The sequence below is a fragment of the Ursus maritimus genome, unplaced genomic scaffold (assembly GCF_017311325.1).
Source record: "Ursus maritimus isolate PB19 unplaced genomic scaffold, ASM1731132v1 scaffold_17, whole genome shotgun sequence".
In the NCBI taxonomy this organism is placed as follows: Eukaryota; Metazoa; Chordata; class Mammalia; order Carnivora; family Ursidae; genus Ursus; species Ursus maritimus.
In genome coordinates this window covers 17,943,967-17,961,695 of record NW_024424119.1, presented here as the reverse complement: position 1 = coordinate 17,961,695, position 17,729 = coordinate 17,943,967, and the positions used below count along the sequence as shown (strand labels likewise).

Below are 17,729 nucleotides of genomic sequence, written 5' to 3'. Positions count from 1 at the left end.
TCACTGCTGAGCCATTGGGTTCTCATTTCTTTTTCTCTCAGTAATATCATGCCTAGATTTCCTGGCCCTCTTGCTTTGATCCATGCTGGACCTGCTCTTTTGCTGTCCTCCCAGCTTTCTCTTCATGAGAATCTTGGAATCCCCTTGCCTTCTCTCCAGTTGGCCTGTTCTGAGGCCCAGGACTTCCACTTCCCGTGAAACGTTGTCTGCTCTATGGGAAACATCACTGTCATCCTTTTTAATATTTTCCCCTGCATTGTAGAGTGGGAGCTTGAGACTTCATTTTCTAGAATTCTTTTTCTCATAATTTTGGGTTAGAGTCTTTTTGAAAGGCAGAATAGAAGACATTATTCTCTGGTGGCGGTTACATGCAGACTGTAGGTAGAGATGGGAAGCTCTTGAGAATCACCCTGGGGGCTGCAAGCAACTGAGATGGAATTCAACACTTTCTCTGAACCCACTTTCCCAGCATTTCTACCAGTCATGTAACTGTCTTTTTAAAAAAGTTCTGTTTATTTATTTTAGAGAGAGAAGCGTGCGTGTGAGAGAGCACAAGCGGAGAAGGGCAAAGGCAGAGGGAGAGAGAGAATCTCAAGCAGACTCCCTGCTGAGCGGGGAGTCCCAGCAGGGCTCGATCTCACAACCCTGAGATCATGACCAGAGCCAAAATCAAAAGTCAGAACCTTAGTGGACTGAGCCACCTAGATGCCCCATCCTTCAGTTGTGTAATTTTCTAATTCCCTTTATTAAAGCCTTGCTACTTGGAGTATCTACATTGAGCTTTGATTGACTACCATATTTTGTTTGAATACATCCTCCAGTGGCTAACCTCACAACTGACTAATAGTTTGCCTGGGTATAAAAGTCAAATCAGAAATATTTTTACCTTGGAATGTGTAAGGTATCCATATACTGTCTTTAAGATTTCCTTTTGTTATCATTAAAAAGCCTGAGCCTGATATTCTGATTCTTGATTCTTTTTTTAAAGATATTATTTATTTATTTGAGAGAGAGAGAGAGGATGAGTTGGGGGAGGAGCAGAGGAGAGGAAGAAGCAGACTCCCCGCTGAGAAGGGGGCCTGATGCAGGGCATGATGCCAGGACCCTGAGATCATGACCCCAGCCGAAGGCAGACCCTTAACCCACTGAGCCACACAGGCGCCCCTGATTCTTGATTCTTTACATGTGAAATTGAGCCTCTGCACTCCCCCTCCCCCAGAAGCTTACAAAGTTTCTCATAATGTCTGGTTTCTATACTACCAAGGTGTTGTGTTTTCATATGAGCCTCTTAAACATTGTGTGAGACAATCAGTGGTCCCATTCTGTTTGGAAACTTCCTTCAGTGTTGGGAATCTTTCTGTTTTCCTTTTGTTTTTGATAACTTTCTCCCTTCCCTTCTCTTTGCTCTTTCTGTCACCTCTATTAAGCAGATGTTTGTGATCCTGGCTTGATCCTTGTACTTATTCACTTTTCTCCTATTAAAAAAAAAAAATCCCTTTTTGTTTTAATTTTTGAGAGTTATATTTGATTTTATCTTAAAGCATTTATGCTGATTTAAAAAATTGATAACTGGGAATATACAACATTTAATATTTTTGTATTGATATATTTAGCAATTTTATAGAACTATTTCTACGTTTTCTATGAAGTTACTTGGATATTTTTTACATATATAATTTTTTTGCCTGCAAATAATGACAATGTTTTCTCTTTTTCTACCCTCAATTTTTACTTTTTCTTTTTTTATTGTTTAGGAACTTTAATTCATATTGGCTGCTGGTTGTGAAAACAAACATCCTTGCCTTATCTTGCTGTTCACAGGACAAGTTATACATTCTCATCATTTAATACGTGGTTACCCTTTGCTCTCTTTGATTGAGGCCCCTTGTAAATTTAAGAACATTTCATTTCAAGCCTAACTTACTATTTATGCCAGCAGTTTTTGTTTTTGCATTTACTAAAATGACTAGTTTTCCTTCTTTGTGCTACAGTTCATGTTGTGATTCTTATTTTTCCATTTTTTTGAGTTGATTTTTATGAAATAAAGATGACCTATTTCTGAAAAACTATTTTAAGCCTACTGGCTTTTTGTTAAGAGTTTTTTTTTTTTTTTTTTAATTTTCACTTCATTCTTTGTGATTTTTAAAAATCAGGTTTTAAAATATTTTAATTTATATGATCTATATTTTTATTGAAAATTATCAAGTTTTCAATTTTTTGATCTAAGTTTTTTTGTAGTAATACTATTGTCAAATATCTTTTAACTGTAAAACTATAAAATTATGGCTCTTTTTTTAAAAAGATTTTTATTTTTAAGTAATCTCCAATGTGGGGCTTCAATTTACAACCTTGAGCTCAAGAGCTACATGCTCTACTGACTGAACCAGCCAGGCACCCTGAACTTTTGGCTCTTTTTAAGCCCTTAGTATATTTTTACCTTTTTCTTTTACCTTTTATCAACTGTCCCAGAAATTTGCACATTTTACTGGTCTTGATAGGGGGAAAAAAAACTTTTAAAAAATTTTGTTATTTTCTTGAATTTTTGCTTTTATTTTTCCAATTTCTTTTCTTCTAAATTTACCAGATTAGCTTTTAATTCCTTTTCTTGTTAGTTGATTTAAATGTTAAATTGATTTACTTTCACTCTTTTTTTTTTTTTTTTTTTAAAGAAATACATTTAGAGCTACATATTTTCTCCAAGAATTTCTTTGGCTGTGTTGTAGAATCTTGAAATACGGTCTTTTTTTTTTTTTTTAAACTAATTTCAGAATATTTAAAAAAATTTCCTTGTAATTTCATCTTTAACTCCTGAATTAGTCTATGTTTTTTAAATAACTGAAAGTTAATTTATCTTTTCTAAGAGTATGTTTTTGTACACTGAAGTTACTAAATGCTGAAGTAGCATTTAGAATTAGAAAACATCACTAATATATTTATTTCGGTTGAGTTTTTCTATGTGTGATTTATTATCTGATGTATTTTTTAAAATGTTCTAAATAAAATTTGTTAGATTAATTAATTTATCTATTAGCTTCTGGTATGTATTTTAAATTATCTCATTATTTTTCTGAATTTAATAATTTCTTCTAGTAATTCAGTTTATGCTTTATATATTTAGAAATATGTTCTTAGATGCATATTGGTCTTTAGTTGTATATTTAGTTTCTGTCTTATTTTTATGTTGTATTACTCTAAATCTCTATTAATGCATTTTGCCTTTGTTTTACCTGACAGTAATATTGCACTGCCAGGGTATTATCCATCTACCTACCTACCTACCAACCTACCTACCTATTATTTATTCACTCATTCATTTATTAACAGTTTTAATGAGGTAAAATACACGGAAAATAAATTGCATATATTTAAAGTGTACAATTTGACATATGAATAGATCTCTGAAACCATTACCTCAATCAAGAAAATGAACATTCTTGTCATTTCCCTGAAATTTCTTGTGCCCCTTTGTAATCCTTCCCTCCTGGACTTCACTGCCTTCTCCCCACACAACTATTAATCTGCTGTCACCATAGATTAGTGTATATTTTTTAGAATTTTATATAAATGTTATCATATATTATGTATTCTACTTTGAATGGCTTCTTCTATAGAGTATAGTTATTTTGAGATTCTTAGTATTGGCATTTTTCTGAGTCTTGCTTTTTAAGCAATCTGATGCTCTCTGTCTTACTTGGGTTGTTTAGACCATTTACATTTAATGTAAATATTTAAATATACCAATTGGCTGTTTGTTTTCTCTTTGTCTCACCTATTCTTCGTTTCCCTTTTTTCTCTTTCATTGCTTTATTTTGGATTAATTGAATATTATTTATCATTTTATTTTATCTCGTTGGCTTATTAGAATTCTTTATTATTTTAAAAGTTACTTTAGAATTTACAGTAGATAGCTTAAACTTCACAGTTTACCTTGAAGTGATACCACTCTACTTGATGTGTAGGATAAATACCTAGAATTTATTCCCCTTATTAAGTTTTAAAAATATCCATACTAATAGTTTTCTAATGGTCTAATTTTTATATCTGTCTATTCTTGATTACCATCTCCCAGTTTTCAGTTTATAATTTTTGTAATTTTTATATATTCTTTCTTTCATTTATTTGAAGACCTTAAACATTATTTGTTAATGTTTTTCTGAGATTTCTCTGGTATTTCCATTTTATTGGGGCTGAATTTATCTCTCTTATTGTTTGGGTCTTTCTGCATGCTCTTTTTTTTTCTTTTCTTTAAAAATTTTTTTTTCTACTCCAACTACATACCCTTCCCTTATCTAACAGGTGGGTATTTACATCCACCTAGTTTTCCTGTTCCCCACTCTCATGGTGATGGTTCAGGTTCCTATTCTGTTTTGATGTTGGTCTTAAGGAAGATGCAGCCCCTAGACCAGAAAGAAGTTTGGTTCTGTTATTCTTCATATCTATTGGTGTGTATGAGTGTGTGTGTGTGTGTGTGTGTGTGTGTGTGTGTGTGAGTTTTAACACAGTGGTTTTCAACCATCTTTAATCGTAGAACCAGTGAGAATGTCTATTAGGCCTTCTTTATGAGATGAAGCTGCTCTAGCCCTCAATGTAGTCAGTGACTCTCTCTGTTTTTCCCTGTTACTTTGCAGCAATGCAGGAATCAAGTGTATAGTTACTTCTGTCAGCTTACAGACCTAGAGCCCAGCAGGCTCTTGATTTTAGCCCCGCTTAGCATTTCTATTCTATTTCTGATGCAATGTACTGTATACCTTATTTGAGGGACTTAAGTATGTCTTTAATTTTAAGTATTTTATTTTTCATTTTTATTTTGGATCAGTACAAAGAGCTCAAAACATAAACTCATAGAGTCATATTTATTTGGAGTCTCCTCTCCTTTCCTTTTCCAAGACATTGATGACAAATGACTTCATTCTTATTACATGGGGAAAAGAAATCTAAAAGGAAAGTGGGTGGATCCCTTTTTACTTTGTTCTTAAAGATTCTTTTTTGTTTTTTGGATATACCTTGTCCTTTCCTCAACTCCATATAAATTTGTCTTTAGTATAAGAATTTGAGAAGCAGAAAATCAGTTATAGGCCTGGGATGACCTATGCTGTAGGGTATTTAAGGATGATGGATAGTTTTTTGTGTTTCTTTTTTTAAACTTAAAATTGAACTGAACTGGAAAAATAAATTACAGAGACATGCCATTTTCTGTGTGAGGTGAACATGTTCAATAGGATAAGAAACAAATCCAAGTCTTCTTGGGATGTTCTGGTCCTTTCTCTAGAATTAGCATCTTATGATTTTACATCTTATGATTCCCACTGCCCATCTCTGCTTTCTTCTAACAATAAGGGCTCTCATAATTATGCAAAGCATTATTTTTAACTTAGAAGAAACAGTTTATTGTCTACTTCTGTCACCTGTATTACTGTAATGTGGCTTGTTTTTTTCCCCCCTCAGATAAGCTCGAGATGGAGGGAAAGAAACACCTCATTTTTGTTATTCTCTTTCCCAGTAAACTCTCACATCCTCATTAAAGCTCCACAAACATGACAACACCTGCACCAGGCCACCTGCTTCTGTTTGTGTGACACAAATGAATTCCTCTCAGAGGTGACATTGGAATTACTTGAAGCATCTGAAGTTATGAGGGATTCTTGGTCTGCTTTCTTTTGGAAAGGAGATTGCTTACCTAGGTAGAATTTAGGTTTTGATACTTGAATTTCTAGTAACTTAAGAAAATAAAACACTGAACTATTTAGTAAGGATTAAGAAGTGATTTTTAAAGATGATCTGAATATTTAGCTGTTCTCTTTTTGGGAGCTTCTAAGAGTGTGGATTCTGGACCAACTACCTGAGTTCGTGACTTTGCCATTTATTAGCTGTGTATTCTTGAGCAATTGACTTAAACCTTCTGTGCCTTGCTTTCCTCATCTATAAAGTGAGGTTTGAGGTGGTAACTACTTCATAGGGGTGTGGCATATACTTAGTGGTACACACACACACACACACACACACGTATGAAGTGCAAAACACGTATAACAATGTCTAGAGTATAATGAGCACTTAATAAATGAAGTGGATTTTTATTTATTTATTTATTTTTATCATCTACAATGTGTTAAACTTTACTAGGCACTAGGGATACATTGGTGAGCATGATATGAAAGTTCTCTGTTGTCAAAGAGCTTTCATTTTAGTGGGAAAATCCAGTAAGTAAGTAAAGCCTGTAAATGAGATAATTTCAAGTAGTAATAAGTGCCATGAAGAAAATAAAATAAGGTTCATGGGGTGCCTGGGTGTGGCTCAGTCAGTTAAGTGTCCGGCTCTTGATTTCAGCTCAGGTCATGGTCTCAGGGTTGTGAAATTGAACCCCGCATCAATCTCCTGAGCTCAGTGCAAAGTCTGCTTGAGATTCTCTGCCTCTCCCTCTGCCCTGTCTTCCACTCACACATACTCTCTCTTTTTAAAACAAATAAACAAACAAACAAACAAATAGAATCATGTAAAAGAAAAGAAAGTTCTTAATTCCTAATATTGGGGTGCGTGCGTGGTTCAGTCAGATAAGTGTCTGCTTTAGGCTCAGGTCATGATCTCAGCGTCCAGGGATCAAGCCCCACATCAGGCTCCCTGCTCAGTGGGGAGTCTGCTTCTCCCTCCCCTTTTGCTCCTTCTCCTGCTCATGCTCTCTCTCACTCTCAAATAAATAAAATCTTGAAAAAAATTCCTAATATTGAAATTAAAGTTGCTAACTGAACATTTACTTGGAGGTTGAATAATATATGTCAGTTCTCCCTAGATTTATCACAAAATCTCAGAAATGTGCATAGTTTCACCTGGGACCATATAAAAAGTATGGATAATGGCTCTAGAACTTGAAATTAATTTGGTATATGCCATTGTCTTATGTTGGAGAATTGTGTCTTCATCTTTTGTGAACCCTCTTCTCTCTCCATGAACCACTCTCCCTGTAAGGAACTCCTTTTAGACCACTGACTCTGATCATTCTTTCTTTTCTTTTCCTTTTTCTTTCTTTCTTTTCTTTCTTTTTTTTTTTTTTTTTGTTGTTTGTTTTTTGTTTGAAGAAGGCTCTACATCCAACGTAGGGCTCGAACTCATGACTCTAAGATCAAGATTCATATTCTGCACCAACCGAAACAGCAGGCGTCCTGACCCTGATCACCCTTAGCTTAACAATTTACATGTAAGTGAGATCATTGCTTCCAAATTCGCCATTGCAATGGCTGCAGTCTAGATGAGGGCTGATTAGTATTTTATCTTTTGTTTTACTTTGTATGATGTTTGATTTCAATAGGTGTATGTCATAACTGATTAGCCCATGTATAGAAATAACAGAAATGGAATTACTTTAGGAACCTATTAACTGTATAAACATCTGTAACTAACAAATAATGGAGCAGTTTATCTTGCCTCTTGGGCAAATGGTGAACTCATAAGACCCCAAATGATAATACTTCTGAATCTACAGTTTGTGGCTAGAAAAGGACACATAATAGCAATAGCTTATTGTATCAGGATAGCAGTAAGTACATTCATTGCAGCCTGAGGCTGCTCACAGGAAAGGATTTAGAGAAGCCTGTAGTTGTCTTCTGTTCTGCTGCAGGGCCGTATCAGATGTGCCTTCTCTCTCAGATCAGGAACTTGTTACAAGAGCATGGAACACCTCCTAACCAGAAAGCCCAACATGGAGTCTCTAGTGGGGCTCTTATACCCATGCTGGGTATGTAGGTACATCATTGCTGTATGATGAGACCCAGTGTCAGAGTCCTCTGGGAGTCCCACCCAAACTGGGTGCAAACCATCAATCTTGTGCTCATTAGTAAGCAATGAGAACAGGTGGTTCAGACTGCCTCCAAAACTTGCTCCAAAACAGCATTCTTAAAAACTTCATGTCTTGACCAAACTCAGGCCAATTCTAGGCCTGCTAGAATTAGTCCTCTCAGCACACCTATTTTATTGATGTGTTAGATCTAATCCCTTCCGCGTTTCCACAGTGGCCTCTCTATTTAGTGTAGAAACAATCACAACAGATACCTGAGTGAGAGTATAATAAAGACTATGAATGTAGCTCTGCTCTGAGGAATATGGACAGTAGAAGTATAGAGTGGTGGATTTTAACTGACTTTATTAAAATTCTCAGAGTATTAAGAGATTTGGGAAGACTGAAAAAGAAAAAGCACTGATCTCCAGACATCATTAAGGGGTCATTAGGACAAGTCACACCACAAAAATTGATTTCATTTTCTGATGTCTAAATAATAATAATAATAATAATAATAATATAATAATAATAATAATAATAATAATAATAAACCACCTCTCTATTTCTAATTTGCAAAGCATTTGGCAAAGAATTTTGTGGTCATTTTTTATGGATAAGGTAGAGTAATACAGTACAGACAAATGGAACTTATATCTGGTGGTAAAATTGTGCCCAAATTGTTACTGAGTTGGTGCTAACTTGGGGCGGGGAGATCTCTAGGGTACATCCCACAAACCACAGGAAGACAGAAATATGGAAGAGCTGGTTAGTATGCTCCAGAGATGCCAAGATGGTGATAAGCTATAAAGTGCGGCCAAAATGATTAAAACTGAACCTTCGTGGCATCCATCTCTCCTTTAACAATAGCTACTATTTATCAAATACTTACTAGATGTCCGACATTCCTTTGGGCCTTCCCCTGTGTTAAGTCGCTGTGTCCTCCCAACCTGATGAGGTAGGTATACTGCTGCGTGGGGCACCTGCATGTGCTCACCAAGGCTCAGGGAGCTTAAATAACTTGCTCGAGGGCACACAGCTTGGAAGTGCTGAAGACAGATTTCAGACTCAAGCGATTTGATTCTAAGTCTCGCGGGTCTCAGTTTGATTCAAGGGGAAGATTGGGGAAACCTGACTGATAATCCTAACACTGTTTTAAATATACAACATGCTCAATGCAAGCTCTACGAAATAGCTTCTACACCGACTGAAAAACAGGCTGCATTAATGTCCCTTCTTTCTTCTCCATCCTTTCACATTGTTTTCAGAGCAGGTAGTAAATTCTGGTTCTGACTGTGCTGTTCCTTCGCTGGGGAACTTTTGCTAGCTCTCCACTGCTTACTTTCTTTTGCTCTAGTCTCATCTCCCACTACCCTCCCCACACCCACCCACGAGTTGCTTCAGGCTATTTCTACCTGCGTAACCTTGTCTTGAATGTTCCTGTTCCCTCGCAGATTAAACTATTGAAGCCTTATCCCAGGTCAAATGCTCTCTCCTCTAGGGGTGGCTGAGAGGCTGAGACAACTGTGTAACAAGAGTAGAAATTATTGTCATGATTATTATGCATTAATTATTCATGTGCCAAAGGAAACCACACACTGGTGTTTTACTTCAGCCACCCACTGAGTCTCAGCTCTGCTTTCTCTTGAGAGGAATTGGACTCACGTATGCTCCCTTTTATACAAAATTGCGTAAAGCAGGAGCACAGTCTGTCAGAGGCTGTTTGGAGAAAGCCACCAGGCTTTCTTTGTGCTGCACAGAGCTTCCCCAGAGTGCTACTTCTCTGGCCTCTGCTCCTAGTCCTGTGCAACGCCCGCAGGGATTCAGATGGCAGATAGATGGAATGTTCCAGAAGCCGATCGAAGTTTTCAATAACCTGTTTCTGGAGATTCTCCACAAGCAATTCTCCCAAGAACTTTCTTAATTTTGCCCCTGCTGTCCCATCCCTGTAAATTATTTTTGTCTTCTGCTTCTTAGGTACTTCAAAATGTGTAGTTATCTATAAAGTAACACTTGACACCTTTTTTTTTAACTTAAAGGAAACTTTCTATGTCAATTCAAACACAGATGTGATTCTTTTTCTTGCTGCAACACTCACTGGGGATTCACTGAGATTGCAGGATGTTCAGAGTCAGCAGACCCTCATAGGCTACCCCTGACATCAGTCTAATCAGAGGGTTAGAACAAAGCCACAGCCAGAGTCCTTGTAGCAGTCTTTACGGCAGTCTACACAGCTGCCATGATCCACTCACTTACAAGGCAATGAAATCCACATTGGACAGCTGCCTGGGCTTAAAAGTCTCCTGCCTGAGGCACCAGGATCTCTTGTGACATCTCCATAGGTTTAGCTTCGAGAGTCCCCACAGGGGACAGACTAGAGTCACCACATTCAGAGAAGCCCAAAGTTTGGCATCACAGCAGGGATTTATAGTTCTCCCAGATTAGATTCAGTATCTCTCAGGCACTGATATTTGTCCTAACCACTGTTGTCTAATAACATAGGTGACACTTACCATCTTTATTCATTTCCAAGGGAACAACGAGGCAGTGAATCAAAGATCAGACCCTCACACAGGTGGGGAAAGTTTTATGTACCAACATTGTGAATCTTTATAACTGCTTTTATTGGGTTGATTGCTAGGAAATTTGAAGCATTGTGAGTAGAACATGTAGTACAGAGTGAGGGATTTATGATCACCCAGCATTAATTTGCTTCGATGATATTTGGACAGTTGTGGTTATCACTTACGGTTTTTTGAGGTAGTGTGAAAGTAGCAGTTTTACAATTTTAAGGAAATTTTGAAAGATAAATACTTGACCTTCCCTAATTATAACAGATTTGTCGATCAATGACTATGAACCAAATCGCTTTAATTATGTTATCTCATGGAATTTTCACAATGACAGGAAGTAACCCCATTTTATTAATGAGACATTAGGACTCAGAGAGATTAAACCATTTGTCTAATTCCTAGGACAAACCCAAAGACCTTATTGATGATTTAAAGTATTGCCTCTTGAATTTACCAAGAAGTACAGGAGGTTTTCAGAAGCTGTACAATTTTGTCATATTTTGTTTAATGTTATAAGCATTCTCAATAATTTCCCACCCTTAGTGCTCATCATTTACAAATACCTGCATACAGTTCTAACACATGGAAATAAAATAATTTACTCAACAATAGCCTGTTCACACACATGTATTTTATTTTCAATAATTTATTTCCACAGTTAATTGTGTCAGAGCATCTTCTTGCGTGTACCTTTTTTTCTCTACTGTTATTTCTTTTGCAATTTCTTCTGTCATAGTGTGAAGAAAATTATCATCTCTCCTGAGATCTGATAAATAATAGCACATTATAGTATGCTAATTTTATGATGGTTTGATTTTTTTATATTTAAATTTTTACTCTATATGGAGGTGATTTTGCTTTTCGTACAAAGATATTGATCCAATTTGTTCATTTTCGTGTTGCTAACCAATAGTCTCAGTTCTACGTTTAAAGTAATTATTTTCATCGTTTTTAAAGTATAATTGTAATAAGGTTCTTATATACGTTTGGACCAATTTCTGATCTCTCTTCTCTGATCCAGTGAATGATATGTGTATTTGGGCAGTAGTGACATGGAGTTTTAATTATTATTTCTGTGTAACATGTTCTATTGTCTGCTACAGTATGCCTTTCCTTTACACACTATCAGTGTTATTTTAGTATATTCCTTGGTATTTTCAATTTCTTATTTTTCAAAATAAATTCCAGAATCGTTCGGCTAAGTTTCACACAGAAAAAAAAAAATCTGATGAGATTTTAATTGGATTCCATTAACTCTATAAATTAGCTAGACTAGACATGTTTCCAACATTTAGTCTTCCTTTTCTGGAATACACTTATCGACATGTTTCTACCGCCTTGCCCCCCCTTCCCGCCCCCTCCATCTGTCTCTCTATCTTAATCTTTATTTTGCCATTTTCTTCAACTGAGTTATATATATATCTCTTTAATTATTTCATTTTTTTTGCTATTCTGAGTGAAACATTTATTTTTTTCATTTTGTTTGATTTCTGGTTATACCCATGTACCAAGTATAATTTTTTGGTGTAATCATCTTATGTTCATATACTTATTTATTTTTTGTTATTTCAAAAATTTTAGCAGTTTTAAAATAATTTTTAGGTATATTGTAATTATTTTATTTTTTAAGGATTTTATTTATTTATTTTTAGAGAGAGAGCATGTGCACATGCTTGGGGGGGAGAGGCAGAGGGAGAGAGAAATCAAACAGACTCCCCACTGAGTGGGGGAGCCCAACCCAGGGCTGGATTTCAGGACCCTAAGATTATGGCTTGAACTGAAACCAAGAGTTGGATGCTCAACCAACTGAGCCACTCAGGTGTCTCAGTATAATGATTTTTTTAAAAATAAGCATCTTTTAACTTTCTAATACTTAACTTGATAATATTAGTTTTCATCCTTACAGAATTTCCCAGAACCCTCCAAATAGCACTACACAATAATAACATACTTATTTTCTTCTTGATTAAAAATTGTTCACATTATTTTTTATTTATTTATTTTTTTTAGAGAGAGAGCCCATGCATGTGCATGAGCAGCGGGGAGGGACAGTGGGAGAGAGAGAATCTTAAGCAGGCTCCACGCCAGGGCAGACCGTGACTTGGGGCTCCATCTCATGACCTGAGCCAAAATCAAGTGTCAGATGCTTAAGCCAACTGAATAACCTAGGTGCCCCTTAAATTATTCACTTTAAAAGTGAATTATGGGGTATGTATTCTTTGATCAATAAAAAATATCTTTTTAATAATGTATATAATATTTTACTATTGAGTTGGTTTTACTTTAGAAAAAGATGTTCTTCAACTCATAAAGATGAATTATTTTTTCTATTTCCTCTGTATTTATCAAAAGGGAAAATTATCAGATATATTTTTGTATCTATTGGAAAAGAATCATGATTTATTTAGCCTTTTATATTGTATATTATAGTTATAGATTTCCTAATGTTGAGATACTCTGCTTTATATTCTGAATTAATATTCCTGATATAATATTACTTGGTCAAGGTGTAAGAACCATGTTTTAAGAGGTTTTTAACAACTTGAGTGTAAATTTACAGGTGGGTGACTAGGATGGTATAAGATGTGGAAATGACACTATATGAGAACTAGAATATTTAATCCTGGAAAAGAGAATAATTAAATTACCCCTCTTAAGAGGAAGAATGGTGGTTGATTTTTAAGTGCAAAGGACTTCAGCCTGAAAGGATTATTTTCATTTCAAAAATTTTCTAAGGGTAAGAACTAAATGAGGAGTTATAGAAATACAGATTTAAGAGAATTTTCTATATTAATTACAGACCTTTAAATTTTAAATGTGCTGGTTTCTAAACAAGTGAGTGAGCATTGTCATTAATATAAATGTTGAAGCAGAGACTGGATGACCTTTGATCTATAGAAAACCTCCTGCATTGGTTGAAGGTTGTTGCTCTGGTGGACCTTTAAGGTACTTCCCAACGGTATAACTTTAAATCTATGATTCTGTGGTTAAAGAGTACATTATGCTACATTATCTCTATTCTATCAATGATCTTTTTAACTGATGAGGTAGGCAGAATTCCAATATGACTCCCCAGATTCCTTGCTCTTGGTATATTTAGGTAGGAGGGTAGACTTCTCACTAGTAAGGCAGTTTAAAGCCCCTCAAAAGACCAGAGGGAGAGAAAGATCTCAGAAACTTAGGTATCTGGACAGAGCAAATAATTTTAAAATATTAGGGGGAAAAATGAGGACTAAAGTAGTCTTAAAGAGACCACTAGAGTTGGAGAAATGTAATTTTTAGGAGGGTATAATAACCATACTGTAACTAGAAGTAAAAGTCTGAATAGAAGGGGATAGAAGTTAATTTCAACTCAGAGCGTGGGACGAGAATTTGTAAAATAGTGTGGGGGTAGCCGCTCAGTGGGGAAAGGGAATGGCAGATGGGTAAACAAAGAATTTTAGTCCTAATTTTACTCCTAAATTCATGAAGAAGACCTTAATTGTATTTTAGGAAGTATTATTTTGTCTGCTCTTACAGGATTGTTGTGGCTTATAAATAACAGTTAAAGCCAAGTAATATATGTCTTGTTTTCATAAATATGTATTTAGGTGCATTTTACTATAGGTACAATATAAAAATAAAATAGGTATACATTTTATTTTTTTTAAGTGCTTGTGAAGGTATTGAATGTTATAACACTGCTCCTTTAGTTACTCACGCCTGTTGAATGAATAACCACAGTAACTTAAAATAGGGCATTTAGATCATCTAATAAAGGCTTCATTAGCAGAAGCCTAATCTCTTAGAGGTAACTGGAAAAATATTTCTATAATTTGCTATGAGATCTTGTTGGTTCACACCCTTGGGAATATCCTGGATGAAATCTAAAACTGGCACCCATTTTTGGAGGGCTGGGAGAATACGAAGAAAGGGGTGGGCCACTCCAGATTGGTAGGTGGCAGGTTTTAAGGAGCAAGGGAACTTACTTATAAGGCTTGTCTTGGGTGCCTTCAAGCCTAGTAGATCTCTGGACCTGCCTACCAGAATCTTAGAAGTTTATATAGTGTCTACCATTGTCTACCATTCATGTCATCTCAACAATACATTGCTCTCTCAAGGTTGCATCCTTGGAAATGGCTCCAGCTATGGGAAAGGAGTAATGGAATGTACATTCCAAGGACAGGGAGGGAGTGAGGAACTCAAATTGCCCGGGCCCAAGTCGCAGGTCAACCTGCTATCATATACTCTCAGTTATCTCCTACAACAGATCTCAGGATGTTTTTAGAGATAGAAGCATCATAATGGCGAACAATAGCTAATTACAATTAGTACTGTTAATTGAATTGTGTGGTAGTGAGTATTCATTCATAGTTTTCTTTCTTTCTTGTCCTGGGCACAGATTCCCTTGTGAGTGGAATATACCTCCTACCACACTGAATTTGGGTTTGCCCAAGTGGCTTGCGATCACAATGAAAAGAGGAGAGAAGCCATGGTATGTGAGGTTTGAGGAAATTTCCTCCGGCCATCTTGCACTTCTGCTCTCCACAATGAGAAGATCCTGCCTGAGGTAGGCGTTGTTCTTTCATCCTGAATGCCAGATACAGAGACTCACGAACAGATCTGAAACCCAAACTGCGTACTGGAGCCAAGAACAACTTAACTGGTCAGGTGAGCTTAACCCATTCAGTAGAGCCACAGACAACATGAAGATTCCTGAACAAGAAACAAATGTTTGCTGTTGTAAACTATTGAGATTTTGAGATATTTGTAGCTTCCTTACTCAAGGAAATCTGACTCATAGAAAGGTACTATGCTAGGGGCTTTATTTTTGTTATTTCAATCCAACAGAAACATTATAATAAGCTATTTTAATAGTATTATAATTATTAAAACAAAATATATAATTATTAAGTTAAAATATTATAATTGTTATAATATTAATATCTCAATGTTGTAAATGAAGAGACAGGAGTCAGATTTAAAAATGTAACCTAGATCATGCAGGTAACTGGTGGTTTAACTGAAATTGGAGTCCAAATTGTGTCTGAATCTAACAGCCGTGTTCTTTCCACATCCTCCAATATATTAAGAAAGTGTATGTGTGGGGTCTTAATTATTTTTTCTTGTGCCCATTAAAAAGCTGTGATTGGATATGTTTCGTGTCTCAAGGGCCAGAAGTTTTTCTGTATTTGGAGAAAGAGATTTTAGCTTTTTGAATCAAACAGCACTTTCTGAGTATAGCTATACATATGAAGGTGTGTGCAAATGCATAAATTTTAGCTCCTGATGAATTATAAAATAAAAATGTACATTCAAGTTACTTTAAAAATGCAATCCATGTTAGAGAATAATATGTGGTAACCATATGCAGGAAGTGGAGATGAGATGAGAACATCATTCTGTTACACTTACATTAACTCTAATCACACTTGGTAGTTGATGCTCTTACGAGGGCTGCCAACTAACATTTTAGGTAAATGAATAGCGAGGATATATAGCCTTCACAAAGCGGGCACCTTGCCTGTCAAATAGGTAATTACAGAGGCTATGACTCCATTAGGAAAATGGTGGCCAATCAATGTAAACCCTAAGAGCTCAGATCTTTTGTAATTGATTGAGAGATCCAGTGACTTCAGTGCAATTGCATTTCAAATGTAAGAAACCAGTATTTGGCCAGATGGCTGCCATGAATTCCAGAGGGAATTTATGAATTTTAATGAGAGCAGTGGCTACACAATTTCAGTCACATGTGTTAATACTGAATGAAATATGCAGATCAATATTGAAACTGCCCCCTGGGGTATCCAAGCTTTCATTTGTCATACCCTAATATTCATATTTATTTCCGCAGGTATGCAGTTGCTTATCACACCAAGGGTTGAGAAACTTGTTAATGTAAATCACAACTGATATTTGGAATTATAGTCTGCTTCTTACTTCTTCTGAGATGACCATTACATAGTTCAGGGTTATTTAGAGGTTCTATTTCAGAAGTGTTCAGTTTGTGCAAATGAGAGACATTTAAGTTTATTCATCCACTCAACAGTTCCTGTAAGGTTAACATGAATAAGATGCAGGAATTGGGGATAATTCATAGATGAATTAGACATGGTTATGGATTGTGTCCTGAAAGAGCTTAAAAATCTAATAAAGGCAGAGAGAAATATATTTTTTTAATGATTATAATCCTAGGATGGAAGTGATAAGTATCCTAAGAGAGGCGCAGATAAAGCAGTAGTTCTACTTGGTAACTAGGTTAACTTATTGTGGGTAAATATATACATACTAATAAGGGCAAAGATTTTCACTTCTGGTAGTGTCACTCAAGGTAATTCTAAACCAACATTCTGAACAAAAATAACAAGAACAGTTGGAGACTATTATTTTTTAAAGATTTATTTGTTGATTTGAGAGAGAGAGAGAGGGCATGGGGGAGGGGCAATAGAAGAAGGAGAGAGGGAATCACAAGCAGACTGAACATAGAGCCAATCATGGGGCTTGATCTCACGACCCCGAGATCATGACCTGAGCTGAAATCAAGAGTAGGAGACTGAGCCACCAAGGTGCCCCTCAGTTGGACACTATTAAAGAAACATTTTCGTGAAGGTATAGAAGAACCAGAAATACACTGAAGGGTTGTGGGGCCAAGAGATAGGTGAGGGCCAATATCCAGAGAAATGGGCACAGCATTCAGGGTGTTTGCAAACAATTGTAGGTTATTGAAGAGATGATCAAAATGCTGAGTATTTTTGGCAACCTTGTGGGGCTAAGGGGACAATAGTGGGGTCCAGGCTCTGTGAAAAGTAGAGGCTGTGGAGAAAACCTCCCACTTGGTGCTTTAGGTTTGGACCCTGATGGGCACCACATTCTGGGGGTAAGGATGACTGGGAAACCTGTCAGTCTGGCCTTGAGTCTAGTGGGAGGCCCAGAAAAGGTCAATGCCTCAAGAAGAGGAAGGCTATTTCTGGTCCCTCAAGGTATGTGGTACAAGCAACAAAAAATCCTTTCTGAAGGAGCATAGTATCACTGGAGGCTTAAGGTGATTTCTGAAAAAGCAATGTCTATCACATGATAACACTTGACCTGGCACACTGAGCGACAAGCTGATGTGAATGAGACAATGCAGAATTAGCAAATATTTAACAATAACTAGGCTTAGTGTATTCAAAATATAAAAGGCAAGCTTGAAAATTTTCAGAATTGGAAATGATAGAAATGGAGAAATTTTATTTTTTTATTTTTATTTTTTTTATTATGATATGTTAGTCACCATACAGTACATCATTAGTTTTTGATGTAGTGTTCCATGATTCATTGTTTGCGTATAACACCCAGTGCTCCAGGTAATGCGTGCCCTCCTAAATACCCTTCACTGGGCTAGCCCATCCCCCCACCTTCCTCCCCTCTAA

General features: G+C 36.2%; 1 long non-coding RNA gene across 2 annotated transcripts in view; it reads left to right on the top strand.

Moving 5' to 3' along the window:
* The window catches only part of LOC103666996, a 296,098-nt gene that overhangs the window by 197,400 nt on the left and 80,969 nt on the right, over positions 1–17,729 (top strand). Inside the window, exon 3 of one of the 2 annotated variants that reach the window (XR_005835195.1) lies at positions 14,720–14,988. This is a non-coding gene — a long non-coding RNA (uncharacterized LOC103666996). Of the gene's footprint in view, positions 1–14,719; positions 15,188–17,729 lie in introns of those variants that run through there. The other variant, XR_569638.2, reaches the window with a different exon arrangement.